This window comes from Salarias fasciatus, chromosome 19, assembly GCF_902148845.1.
Source record: "Salarias fasciatus chromosome 19, fSalaFa1.1, whole genome shotgun sequence".
NCBI lineage: Eukaryota > Metazoa > Chordata > Actinopteri > Blenniiformes > Blenniidae > Salarias > Salarias fasciatus.
In genome coordinates, this window is record NC_043763.1 from 4,977,039 (window position 1) to 4,991,863 (window position 14,825).

At 45.6% G+C, this 14,825-nt stretch overlaps 1 pseudogene; it reads left to right on the forward strand.

Moving 5' to 3' along the window:
- The first annotated feature begins 10,527 nt into the window (after nt 1-10,527).
- LOC115407104 (eukaryotic translation initiation factor 4 gamma 3 pseudogene) lies at nt 10,528-11,995 on the forward strand (annotated as a pseudogene).
- Nucleotides 11,996-14,825: the final 2,830 nt, after the last annotated feature.

A 14,825-nucleotide genomic window follows, 5' to 3' on the forward strand; every position in this document is an offset into this window, starting at 1 on the left:
CACACACACACACACACACACACACACTCACATTCACATCTAAGGGCAAATTAGAGTCACCAGTTGAAAAACCACACATGCATGTTTTCGGACTACATGGAAGAAAACCACACCGGCATGGGAAGAACGTGCAAACTCAATAGAAGAAAGGAGTCCAGCAGCAACTTCTCCTTTACTCATCTGAAATATTTGTTTAGCCATTAATCACAATAGTAACACTGAAATTTACTTTGTAATTCTAATTGATCTCATTACACAAAATTCATTCAGAAATTCGTAATTTTTCCCATAACTGCCAAAAAGCAGCTTCAGTTTTGCCCCATTCTGTGTGTTATCGGCCAATATGTCGCCACTGTTTTGTGCTTTTGTGCTGGAGCTGAGCAGAGGAAGAGTTTCTGGAGATAATCTGTTTTAAAAAAACATTCTGCAGTGCATAACCGCCGAGTCCAGAATAGCACGGCAAACAAAGCAGAGCTCACTTGTGCCACATTAGAAATAGTTTTACGAGGAGACAGGATTTCTCCTCAGACGCAGCTTTTGCCAGCCTTCAGTAGATGGACTGTGAATATTTATGGTCCTCACTGTGGCCCTTTTCCTCTGCTCCATTTTCCTCTCTATATTTAGGCACTGTTGTCGCCACATAGCAGATGCACTATTTGTCAAGCTTTTCTTTTTTTTATCCTTCCCCACTCCTCTGAGCTTTCACAATTTGACGAAGCTGAAAGACCATTGGAGCTGAATATGCAGGTATGCATGTGCTAAAAAGCCGATTATGTTTTTACATTTGGCTCCGGCATTGATTTTTCTCCGCCTCTGTGTGATATCACAAGCAACTCTGACACTGTGAACTTTCCCAAGGCCCATTAAACAGCTTTAATCATTTAAACACTTTTGGGAATTAATCAGCCTAATCCGATTGGCAGAGAAAGTATCAAACCACTTAATTTGATCTGGCCGAGCCGCTTTTACAAAATAAGTGAGGGTGGGGGGGTTAAGCAGCTTTTCCCTTGTGGCAGTTCTGTGCATTATTTCCTATTTGATTAAGCACGGCAGTAAAGCATATACAGCGTCTCTGGCCGCCGACCGAAACAGTGCTGCTAAATCACTCACTTACTCACCGATTTGTTGTAATTAGATGCACTTTGGTGATTTTTGAGAAGTGTTTCAGCCTCTTTTAATCCCTCTTCCATGTTTTATTTAATTTAGAGTCACTGGGACTCACAGCTGACTGTGATACACCCTGGAAAGATGGCAGTTCATCACAACATGAGACCCCTTCACATGAAATGAAATCACAGTTATGTATGCAAGCGTTTGTTTCTTACACTTGTTTCATCATCTTGCTTCAGTTGGCCGAGTTAATTCTTCTTCTTTGCAAAGAGGCTGCATCTGACCTCTTTATTTTCCACTGTCGGCATTATTATTATTATTATCAGCTCGGACTTGTTCCCTTGTTTGTGTTCGACTCTTTAACATCTGTTTCTTTAGTGCACTTTGTGAGCTATTAAACAGAATCCTAAGCAGCTTAAGTGCTGCACAGCAAGAGCAACGCTGTCCCAGCATTGTCAGTTATTCCATAGTTTAACATTTATTTCAGTTCTTTTGCCATTCTGGAGCCAGATGTTGAGCACATGCATGTAGAAGCTGTTGGGACGTGTTGCTAAATAATAACCATTTCATATGTTTGAGTTCATGAATGTGGAGTATTGGGCATGTACCTGGTGTTATTATGCCCTGTTTACACGGCAATGTTTCAAATGAAAATGCATCATTGTTGCGTTTTGGTTGTAAGAAAGTTTTACGTTTAAACTGCAACATTTTGAAAACGACGTCCGTTTACGCAGAAATGGCAGGAACAGTGAAAATGCAGTAGTTTTCACGTCGGATTATGTTGGTTCTGCACTAAAACCACACATAAAGAGAACAATATGCTCCTGGTAAATAAAAAAAAGTCGTAAGAAAAAAGATGATGGCTGCATTGGGAAAGATTAATAAATCCTCAGGACCTCGGTTATTTATCCCAGAAAAGCAAATTAAGCTCAAGAAAGTGTAAATACAAGAAAAGAAAGCTTTGTTTGCTTACCATGAAGCTGTGCTATGAGGCATCCACAGAATTAATTTCTGAGAGCCGCATTACAGAACTTCACTTCAGTTGTTTGCGAAGGTCTGACAGTAATGTCAGACGGTGTAAGGCATTAAAGGAAATGGATTTATTGCCCCCGTACATCCAGAGAAAATGAGCTTGACTCCTACAGTAGGCTGTCATAATGAAAAACATAACGGTCGGCGAATGCCAACATTATGAGAAGCAATTTCATTAAAGTGTGAGGAGAAGTTGCGCAGTATGTGACTTTTCAAGGTCCCTGTACAAATGTTCAATCAGAATATTAACAGTGTGTGTCTGGATGCTGGCCCACGTGTGTGTGTGTGTGTGTGTGTGTGTGTGTGCGTGTGTGTGTGTGCCAGTACGATGGATGGACCGAGAGTCCCCGGAGACCGGCGCAGGCTTTTGGCTCTGCAATTATCCAACACACAAACGCAATATGTGTGGAATTATCTGAAAGCGCTCCATCAGGAGGTGGAGGAGGTCGGACCAAGAAGCACCACTCTGTTGTTCTACCTTTCACCTGCAACGAGCAACACGTCTGCAGAAAAATGCCGAGTGTGCGACCCGGGAGGGAGCTGCAGCCGTTACCGTCAGAATGAGGACCGGACCGTCTCCCTCTGAAGGAAGGCGAAGTGGGACGGCGGGGAGTTTCTCGTCTTCACAGACCGCTGGCAGCGCTACAGTGGCCGCTCCGCCGAGACGCCGCGTTCAGATTAATGGCGTTCTCTGTGGCGAGATTTGAAAACTTCCATTAATGGAACACCAATGATAATTTATTTGGACAGCTGAGCTGCTTCTCTATGAATAATGAAGTGGCCTCAGGATCATTAATATGATGGATTCGCTCTAATGTGGTGATGCCGTGCCAAACGCCCCAGCTGTATAAAAAAAAAAGGAAAATAAGTGAAATCAGAAATGTATAGATTCATCTTAGGGTTGGAGAAGAGGATGTTCCAGCCTGTTGGTGGTTTCAGGAAGAAGCTGGGGTCAAGGGGACAGCCTTTCCCCAGTATTTACTGTAGGCTATGTCTCTAAATCAATACAGTTCATATTTACTTCCATGTGTGTTTTCTACAAAGTACAAAGATGCACAACTCATACACACTCATAGTGGCTATAGACGAGTTTGACCTCAAAGACTGAACTGACACTAGAAGAAATATCTTTATTTCCAATAGATCCAAACTCTAAACCGTCTCCACAGCAAACAGTAGCTTGCGATGTGGACTTGTGGAGTAAAAACAGTCACTCGATACTGTCGCCACGTCCTCCTGGCAGCGGATTGAGGTTTAGCAAGCAGCCGCGCCTCGGAGGGTTACCATCTGAAACTTTATCAGCCTTAATGAACAGCATGCTGCTAATCCTGTGAAGAGAGCTGGCAGATCCGCCGGCTGATGATTCAACCTGGCATGACAGCTTTGCTGTAAAGTTTGTAGGAACGCGGCTTAATCATCCTCCGTCAATAGTAATTACCAATAACGTGGGCCCAGATCTGCACGATCCGCCGTCCCTTTGCTGGGACGCTGAGTGTCTTCACTGAAAGCTCAGGGTTTAAATTTCTGTCTTCTGACTAAAACAGAGCCCAGACTTCGCCGTCTGCCGGCGTTTCTGCTCTGGAAGGGTTATAAATAGGTAATCGTTTAGGAGTCGCTGCAGGTTAAGGCGAGGGAGCTCGCCGAGGGCCGCGGTGACTCACCGGCCCGTCTCGTTGCATCATGTCAGGTACCTGGGGTTTGCACCTGTCACCGCGCTCAGGCTCAGCCACCGACTCCCAGAAACAGGCACCGGACTCTGATTTATCACCAGACCCTGTTCCGCGTTTCATTATATCTGCACTTTTATGTGTTATTTTTGCTGCATTGTCTCTGACTGAAATGAAAAACTCAATTTCGCCTGGCTTCTGGGTCTGTGACTAATTTCTTTGGTGCTCTGTTTTTGGCCTAGAATTCACATCGTTACAGAGCTGTTTATGTCCCTGAGCAGATCTGCCATTCTCAGCAAAGAAAAGTTAGAAAACTAACTTTTCTGGACCAGCGGCGGGGAGCCCTGGACTAGTTGGTCAGTGCAGCCGAGCGTTCCGACCTGAAGAGAAAGAGATTTCCCCCGAGAGCCGCTGGAGCCAAAAACAGAACTAAAAGGAAAGTGAATGTTTGACTTGCTTTCTTGCTGTAGATACAGCCGCACAATGAATTATAGAACGCTTCCATCAAAACAGCAAAAGGGGTCTACTGACTCCCAGAATGCCCGGCGAGAGCGCCAGCCACCTCGGGAGGAGCAACATGTCGTCTCAGCTTCAGGAGGCAGACGGTAAAGAGCCTCAGATTCCCCGGTGTCCACGTCTCGGCTGAGGTCGATTCATTTCTCCTGATCAGACCTGCTGCTCAGCACAGGAAGGACCTGCAGCTGGTGGGGAGGGAGGCGGAGCGTATTCAACCAGAAGGTCTGAAACATGCAACAGCTACAGGAGCAGTTCTTTTTTTGACAGTTCACTTCATTTTTGTTTTTGCACCAGAAGGTTTAATTAGAATTATGCTGAGATTGTAGCAACCTTCTTTCGTTGGTGTGTATCACATCTCTTCATAATCATGGTATCGACTCTCCGCTCATGTTTTCTCCAGTTATTCCGCCTCCTTCACACAGGTCTGAACGCGTGTCTGTTAATTCCTGGCTGTGAATCGCCCGGAGTCGTGTGTGTTTAGTCTGTCACGGTGTCAGATGGACTGACGCCGAAGGCCCTGCCTTCCTCATTTCACACCCGTCGACTGAGGTGTCAGCCTCCAGCGATGCTTGTCTAGATAAAGTGGGTATAAAAGATGGATGGAAGGAGGGTTTTGTCACAAATATTTCTGTTTCTTCAGTCTCCACATCACTGTCATTGTAGTAGAACTGTAAAAAAAAAGGCTTTTTTTTTAGGTGAGTCAGCTTTGTCTTTAAGGCCCCCGTCCATTTCCAGTCTGTCGTTTGCTGGACCTTCTAATAAATCTCAATATACACCAGAATGAAAAACTCAGATTAGAAACTGACACGAGCAAATTAGAAGCTTTAGACGTGAATCTGAATGTATGGCTTTCAATCACTGTACCTGTTATACTTATGGATTTTGAAGAAAGTGGATTTCTTGGTTTTTTTTTCATTCATCCATCATCTGTCCATCCAACCATCTCCAATCATCCATCCATCCATCCATCCATCCATCGTCCATCATTCATCCATCCATCATCCATCCACACGTTCATCCATCCATCCATCATCCATCCATCCATCCATCCATCCATCATCACACATCCTCCACGTATCCATTATCTATCCACACATCCATCCATCACCCATTCATCTATCCATCCATCCATCCATCGTCCATCATTCATCCATCCATCATCCACCCATCCATCATCCAACATCCATCCATCCATCATCCATCCATCCATCGTCCATCATTCATCCATCCATCCATCCATCCATAGTCCATCATTCATTCATCAATCCATCCATCCATCGTCCATCATTCATCCATCCATCCATCCATCCATTCATCACACATCCTCCATGTATCCATTATCTATCCACACATCCATCCATTCATTCCTCCATCCATCCATCCATCGATCCATCCATGATCTTTCATCCATCTACCCATCCTTAAATCCATCCATTCATCCCTCCATCCATCCATGCATCCGTTCTAAGAATTTCCCTGTTATTAATTCATTCATGCATTCATCTCAGTTCTATTCTTTCCTATTCTTTTCCAAGCACAGCCTGAACTCAGAGACATCTCTGCTATGAGTTTAACCATAACGCCGCAGTGCAGCCTTCAGTTTGATGATATATTTCTCTTCATATTGTTTTAATAAAGTTACGCAAAGAAATCCCACCAATGCCTGACCTCCTGAGATTACTCTACCAGGCACGGTGTACAGATACGTGTTTATATATCAGATTACAGACACACCTGGACGTTCAAGCAGCAGTTTGTGCAGCTTTTCTGCTTTATCTTAAATAACTAGCTCGGCTCCCGATCTTCATCGCGGTGCCCTGATAAGAATTGTGTTTTATTTATGAAGGCCTACTGCGTTTGTAGCAGGCAGTATGTGTGGAAACAAGGAACGTCCCAGAAACACAACCGGTAATATGATATTACCGTTCCAGTGTTTCTGGAGTGCGCGGCTCCTTTAGAGAACTGCAAACAATGAAAGTAAAATGCTGATGTGAAGATTTTGGTAAGGCTGCATAATTCTTCCACGATCCCTTCTGCAAGCTGCACTCCTCCTAAATAAAACTGTAAGAACTAATTATTTCATTTCACCAAGCTTGCATTTAGTGATGTGCTGTAAAACTCCTGCTCGCCTCTTCCTCCTGATTTGAATCGATAGCTGCACATTCCCTAATGCTCCTCTTTAATGTTCCTCTCTGAGCTGTAATTTCAGGTGGGTTTATTATGTGAGCCTTGGCAGGCTGCTGTGGGCGCCCTTATTTAAAAAGCTATTTTCAGTTCACGCTGTCACACAGGCGTATGTTGTGACTAATAAATAATACAGCCCTGGGAATCCTGCGGGTGTCAAAAGGTCAGGAGGGACGGCGTGCGCCAGAGCGCCGACCTGCTTTTCATTTCCAAAGGCCTCTAATGGACCCTGAGGGGGGGTTATGTGGCTTGTTTTCGCCGCAAAGGACCAATCTGGACGTGATTACAGGCCGGCAGGACTCTGATGCTCTGCCACGCCGTCGTCTTCTGCGTCGGCGTGGTCTCGGCGTTGTCTCGGCGCTGTCCGACGGGACCGTGAGGACTTGGACAGACTTTCAGGGAATCAATGTTCACATGTGGAGCCCCTGGGAGAGCAGTAATCAGCCGCTTCCAAGGTGAAGACGGATGGATTTCTGCCGCTGCTCATCCGTTCGAGCACTTTGGTAAAAAGCTCTTTAAAAGCCTGGTTTCCTCTGCCGCAGCAGGGCCTCGTCTCCGGGGGGCGCCGGAGAGCGTCCGGGGGCGGAGGGGAATTTTATTACTGAAGACCAATTAGAATTATTCACCTCTGCTCAGGAGCAGATCTTTTCTGATGGTTTGTTTGCTGGTTTGTTTGTGTTACTCCGCTCGAGGTTTCATCAAGCCTCGATAAAGTTCTTGGCATTAGCAGACAGAGAATATGAAAACCTTACATAGATAATGTAAAACATGCACATGGAATAAATAAATAAACCACACACGCATTCATATAATAAACTTTTAACACAGAAAACTTAGAAAAAACTTGTACCTCATTGACTTCATTAGCTCAAGGGGAATAAAGGTGAACTTCTATGACTTCTTTAAAGGTGCATTAAGGAGTTTGCATGTTTTATGCGAAACAACGGCCCCTGCAGGCCTTGGGTGTAACTGCAGTTTAGTGAAACTCTCGTGCCTGTGGCTTGCGTCCATGTACGTGCACGGAAGAGGGGAACTCCTTCCTTGCTCTTTTAGTAGTGCTCGAGTAAAATTTAAGTTTCTTTTGCCTGGTGGGGTCTGTGCTGGAGCTGTGGCAGTGCTAGAAGCCGGTCTGTTCTTACTTTCTGGAAGCTCCATCCTCAGTACTGCTCAGTTGTTGCTCGCTAAACATCTGGCAGAGTAATGGCGAACAAAACGAAACTTAAGGACATCAGGCCAGTGGGAGCGCGCATTACGTCACATCATCTCAAATTCTCCGCAAAAAAATTCTGGTGCCGGACCGGCACTGTGACTTTCAAGTAACAATTTAGCGCTGTTAGCGGTGCTTACAATGAATATGTCAGGGCACATTGTACACATTATTGAATATTTGTAACTTATTTATGGTGGAAAATAAGTATTTTTAAAGTTGAAAAACTCCTTAATGCACCTTTAAGGAAAAAACACTTTTTGTCTTTTAGTGAAGCTGTTTTGACCCGTCTCTTGAAGACTTTACACTTGTGGCTCTTAATGTGTGTGCCAATTAATCTGGTCCCCCGAGCAACAATACAGATACATGGAACAAAAATAAACAGTTCCTCTCTTTTTTCACAATGTCTTTTTAACAAAATAAATGAAGGCAATCATATTCTTTGTGTTTGATGTTAAATCACTTTTGATAGACTGATAAAATCTTCTATCACAACAAGATTAGTGGGGTTTTTTTGTTGTTTCTTTTCAATAGCAACATCTAAGAAATAGAGAATTCCAACACAAAAAAAGACTTTATGTTTGAGACAAAGATGAAGCTGTCCAAAATGATGGAGGTCATTTATCTCCCAACCCATTGTGTCTTTTAACAGAGCAGCGGTTTGAAATCATACTCTCTAATTGAGTGAGAAGGCTGAAGTAAAGCCACGAAACCATCAATAAAGTCAACAGGACAAAGACACAACAGCAGAAAAATGACACACTGTGAGACTAAAAGCTGATGTGAGTATGGATGGACGCTACTTGACAACATGTCTGCACTATAATTGACATTGCTCTCCCTTGTTAAGGTTGAATAATAGATGCCTTGGTATATATAATTCATCCAAACGCAGTATTTGCAGATTTATTTTTCTTATCCCCTCCCTCTGGTGCGCTGAAGGCCAGAGTTGCCTCAGCCGCTGTCTGCGTTGTTTACCGTTGTCAGAGAGAGAAATGGGGGCTATCTGGAGGACGTAATGAGAGCATCACAGCTGTAATTGCAGCAGGGGAAGCATGTGAAACCACAGCAGAGGCGCTGCATTTCCTCGCGGTCTGAATTTCCAACTGAGCCTTCATACATATGTATAAATACATCCCCACTATCATGGCTTTTAGCTGCTGAGCTGATTTATTACGGTTCGTGGCGAAGCAGCTGTGACTCAAGAGCTGCTGGACACTGAAGTTAAGTCACTTTAACACCGGGAACTGCTGGAAGTATCCATATTTTATTGGCATATCCATATTTTATTGAAGTTCTCATTATGCTGAGTGATGGCTTGGATGGAGATTTAATCAGGTCCTTTTTAATCTCTCATTCATTCCGTAATGACCTATTTTTCACTTGACATTGAGCCAAAGGTGCACATGCAATTTCAGAGCAGGAGGAACGTCCTCTGTCGGTTTTTGGCTCCACAAACAAGTAATTAAAAAAAAAAAAAAGTCGGGGAAGGAAGAAATATGAGATACAGTGGTGGGTTTATTGACGGCAGCTGGAAAACTCAAGGACATGCCGTCATTTCAAGGACTGCGACTTGAGTGGTCATAATTGGCTTTTTGGTGCAGAATAACAAGTCAGATTTTTTTTTTAAGTCTTTGAATCAGCAATAAATCTGCAATTATAATTATTGAGATAACCGTTGCTTCTGTTGCTTGCCTGTTGCTTGCAGTGTCAATCATTCTCATGTTAATAATCTAACTAACCTGAACTATTGCTATATGAATGAAACAGGTCTGTTATGCAGGATATTAAATCCCTGAGACGAAACCAAAAGGGAGAAGACTGGATCGGACAGTGAACGTCCTGTGGGACCCATGGCTGTCTTCATGAGGGTTTGTGTGATTTCTCGATGTGCAGGCAGCTCTCAGGATCGCACCGGAGCAATTTACTGGAGGTAAACTCGAGAGCAGGGATTTAAAAGTTAAGGTTCATCTCCATGCAAATCCACTTAACAGCTGCTAATATATTTCAGCCATTACTGCCACGGTAGCCTGCACAAAATCACACCATTTACATGGATTAAAAAAAATAAAAATAAAAAAAAAACAACCCATGAGCAGGAGGTTAAACCAGTTTATGCATAAAGCTCCTCTTTATCTCTGTGCAAAACGATAATCTGCATGACGGACGTGTACAGCAGTGGCCCGCTGTGTTTACGCTGCATGTGCAGTCAAGAGATTAGCCAGCTTTTAACATTACATAACTCAAAGCATCGGCGTGATAAATGGAGTGGCTTCCACCTACAAGGTGTGTGTGTGTGTGTGTGTGTGTGTGTGTGTGTGTGTGTGTGTGTGTGTGTGTGTGTGTGCATGCGTGTTACTCTATATAAAGGCTGATAGTTTCTTAAAATAGTTTGACAAAGTGACACCCAATGGTAACCATGGTAACCACAAAGAAGAGAAGGAAGAATAGCGAGGGTGAATCCATCCTGGAAAAGCTGAGTTATCCCGGCTGTTACGGTCCGTTTACTAGAGATACCTCCACCGTCCTGCTCTGCTACTTCCACTGTTGTTCTATTTTAACTCACGGTGTATGAGTGTGTGTGTGTGTGTGTGTGTGTGTGTGTGTGTGTGTGTGTGTGTGTGTGTGTGTGTGTGTGTGTGTGGGTGTTGTGGGGGGCTGGGCAGGGGAGGGAGATGGGGGGGATAGGGGGGTTAGGGAGGAGGAGGTGGGCTGGTGCCCTGGATCTCGGGGTACGTGGTTGCAGTGCTGGGGGGGCGCTGGTCTGGGGCAGGTAGCCGCCCATGTGGGCCGGTTCTCCGGGGTATGGTCATGGCCGTCCGCCTAGGTGTGGGGGGGGGGTCGGTTTGGGTCTTGGGTCCTGGGCTCTCGGCTCTGCCCGCCCCGGGCGTCCGGTGCCCGGGAGGGGGCCGGCTCCTGCTGGTCTTGGCGCCGGGGGTCCCGGCCGGGGCTTTCCTCTGCCCCTTCTGGACCGGTGCGTGGACGTCTGCCTGGGGGAGCGGCTCGGATCTGGACCCTGGGATGGCCGCCGGTTAGCTGGGCTCTGAGGGCCTCTCTGGCCTGCTCCTGGTCTTCACAGGGGTCAGAGGTCATAATTGCGTGTCACGCTGATCTTTAATCACTCTTCACATTCTACCTGAGGACACAGTTACCTTGCTCTCTTGTGGTGAGTTAGGCTCATGGTGATCTGTAGTAGGCCTGCAAACGGAGGGCCTCCTGCGGAACGTGCGGGCCATCTTGAATGAACTGGCTCCGGAGAGGTTCGACCGGCTGGTGCAGCAGGTGCTGGAGCTGAGCATCGACTCCGAGGAGAGGCTCAACGGTGTGGTGGACCTGGTCTTTGAGAAGGCCGTCGACGAGCCCAGCTTCTCCGTCATGTACGGCCAGCTGCGCCACCGCCTTGCTCACTTGAAGGTGCAGACGGCCGAGAAAGCCGGCAGCACTGTGATCCTCCGCACCTTGCTGCTTCGCCGCCGCCAGAAGGAGTTCGGCGTGGAGAGAAGTGACAAGGTGTCGGTTCAGAGGAAGCAGGCGGAGCTGGACTCTTCTGCATCCACCGCAGAGCATGAGCGCCTTCCGGAGGAGCTGGAGTATGTGAAGAACAAGGCTCGGAGGCGCTCAGTCGCACTCGTCAAACTCATTGGGGAACTCTTCAAGTTGAAGGTGTTGACGGCGGCCATTATTTTCAGCTGTACCTTCCAGCTGTTAAAGAAACGGGACGAGGACTCGCTGCAGCAGCTGTGCACGCTGCTCTCGACGGTCGGCAAAGAGCTCGACACTAACGGAGCCAAGCCGCAAATGGATCAGATGTTCAACCAGATGACAACACTGATCGAGGAGCGCCAGACGTCGGCACGAATCCGCTTCGTGCTGCAGGACGTCGTGGCGTTAAAAGAGAAAAACTGGGTTCCTCGGAAGGCCGACCAGGGCCCAAAGACCATCCTCCAGGTCCACATAGACCCTGAGATGGAGCAACGGGAGGAGCAGCTCAAAATGACGAAGCAGTTGTTCTCCAAAGAACCAGTCCTACGGAAGACACCTGGAGTCCGACGATGAGCGACGGCTGCAGGCGCTTTACGCCCTTCAGGCTCTGAACGAGTCCCTCGGTCACCCAAGAAACTTCCTGCTTATGTTCTTCGACGTCTTCTACGACTGGGGACTGATCTCAGCTGCCACGTGGCAGATGAGCAGAGACGATGTCGAGCAGAAGGGAAAAGCCGAGGCCATCGAGCCCACCGTGTCCTTCTTCACCTTCCTGCGGGTGTGTGAGGGACTCTGAGCTGCGGACAAGAAGAGGAACAGAGTGCCGAACTTTAGAACAAGGGGTGGAGAATTTAGAACGAGGTGTAGCAAAGTAGTGGAAGTTAGTAGCTCATTTCCAGTCCACAAATAGGTTTGAAAAAAGAAGAAAAGAGCTAAATTCAAGGCAAAAATAGGCGAACAACGAAAATTAATTTCCAGGACACAAATAGGTCAAACACACATGCCCACACACACACACACACACACACACACCAAAAAACAGGTAATTTCCAGGCACAAATAGGTTATAAAAAGAAAAGCCAAACATCTTTTATTAAGGAACAGGGACGCTGGAAAACCAAAACACAACGCAGCAGTGACGGATGCGGTCAGAGGAGGCAGGGACCTCCCCCGCCATCATGGAAAGACAAAAAAATAAAATGAAAAAATAAATTAAAAAAAGAGAGTTTATAGCAACTGTATTGTGCTCTGAGTGTGTGTGTGTGTGTGTGTGTGTGTGTGTGTGTGTGTGCTTTCAGCAGAGAGAGCTCACACTCAGACGGAAGCTGCTGAATGGCTGTGCTCCATAAAGGCTCCGGTAGCTTCGGTCCGGCTGCCAAATCACACTGGCAAACAGAGACGTGAGAATCAGGAAATCACAGAGAAAGAGACACATTCATTGGATTTTATTAGGCCTTTTTTTTCTGTCTTTTGTGTGTCTTGTGTGTTTTTTTAAGGGCAATCCGTCGTTCACTTTGATGGAATCAGATTTTATCTGTGATCGCTCTGATGGATGAAAATGTTCTGAGGAACATGGTTTCTACACAGCAGAGGGAATAAAGTTCTCCGGATGTTCACAAATAGAACTGTTCATATCTGCGATTGCAACCAAACAACACCTTGGGACAACTACAAGAGATGACAAAAAAAAAAAAAAAAGAAAAGAAAAGTGTATAACAGCCTATTTTCAGCAGGATCTTCAACACTTTCACTGTTTTTCACTGAGATTTTTTGCAGGAAGCCTAGGAATCGAGACGAGTGCGGGTGTTGCGTTCGGGTAGATTTAATGAAGCTCTGTGACAACGTTTCACCACTAATGACCACAGGCGTCCTCAATTGATCCTTGAAGGGTGGCAGCGGCTCCCTGACCTTCATTTTCCTCATTATTTCTGTTGTCTCCTCTCTCTGTGGTTCCACGGTATACATTCAGAGATTTCAAGAAAATGAACTTTACATATATGCTGCATTTTGCTACTTCGGCTCTTGACATGATCAGTCACATCCAGTTGTTTGCAGGTGAGCTGTGAGCGGTGGAGAGACGTGGCAGCGTCAGTTTCAGCTGTCTGTTTACATTATGTCCCCCGTTTTGCACCCGTTTCTTGTGCAGGCACGATGAAAGGTCACCAGCACTGGTCTTGTGAGTTGATCTTCAAGGGCGGAGCTTCCCTGGTGGCACAGGAGGAACATTTACCCCCCCCTTTAATCTAATCGCCCATCCTCCGAACTCCCTAAACTGATGCCAGGCGTCTGTCACTGAGCAACGAGAAGGAAATAAACTCAAACCCGATGTGAAGTGAGTGAAGTAAAAAGCATTACAGCGCTGACCGACAGGAGGTTTAAGTGATTTAAAAATTAGCAGAAAAATCAGAGGAAGTTGATCTACTATTTGGAAAAACTAATAAAAACCACTGCCCTCAGTATTTCTGCAGTTTCAGTGTAAACAGTGTAGACATTGTTTTCAACACAGTGTTGCACCTCTTTTCTGAAATGAGAACAGAAAAAGTGATGTAATTTCACTATAAGTGTCACTGATATGAGTTCATGATCGCTGATTCATGTAAAGCTTGATTTACAACCTTCGTTTACAGCCCATTCACCAGGTTTTTTTTGTTATAACAGAGTGTTTTTACTTTTTTTTTTTCATTATGACTGAAGATTAAGAGATGTGTATAATTAAATTGATTATGTATCATGAAAGAAATGGAATAAATAAACATGAACATGAACATGAACATGAACTGTGTGTGTTGTACCTCAAATTTGACAATCATCTGCCATATTTTGTATATTTTGCAAATAATGCAGCAACCCACCTGTGAATACTTGTGTTTGAATGTAAAAAAGATCAATACACTAATCGAACAATTTCAAAAAATTAAATTCCGATCGTTGCTCTGCTTGAATGGTTCCATAAATATCAAAATTGTGACGGCATCTACAGATTTATGCTTTTTTTTCTGCAGAATGGATCTTCTATAGATTAAAACGTCAACAAACAAATAGACGGCCGCGGCTGACTTCCTGTCATCCTGCCCTCAAAGCGGCGCCGTGGAGCTAATGGTCTCTCCCCAGGGACACCTGCGGCGACCGGAGCGTCAAATCACATTAATCTGAACAGTTGGTTTTTTCCCCCCGCGGGCCGGCCGCTCGCAGATGGCGGAGAGTTGTGTGTGATGTGTTTAACTCCTCTCAAGTTGACCCAAATTAACTTTCCACTCCTCTCACTTGGCGACTGCGGGCGTCCCGGAGACGATCCGCCATGACGGCGCTGAAACAGGATTGTGGGAAGAAGCCCCATGAGTCAGTGGTGAGGAGTCGCTGCTCTGATGATGGTCGCTCATTTCCTTATCGAACCCATCTGGACACATAACAATCAGTGCAGTTTCAGTTTTGTCTTTGTGAGAAATTATGGCACCATTCTTTCATTGTGGAGCGACGGGGCGGCTTCGGGTTTCAGGAGACGTGACCTTCAAGAAGAGCATGCAGCAGACGAACGGATGACAGGAACATTTCTCCCGCTGACCTTTAAGGGACGAACGGCCTTGTATAGCAGTAAGTGATATCAATGGTGCTGTGGGGCGTCGCTG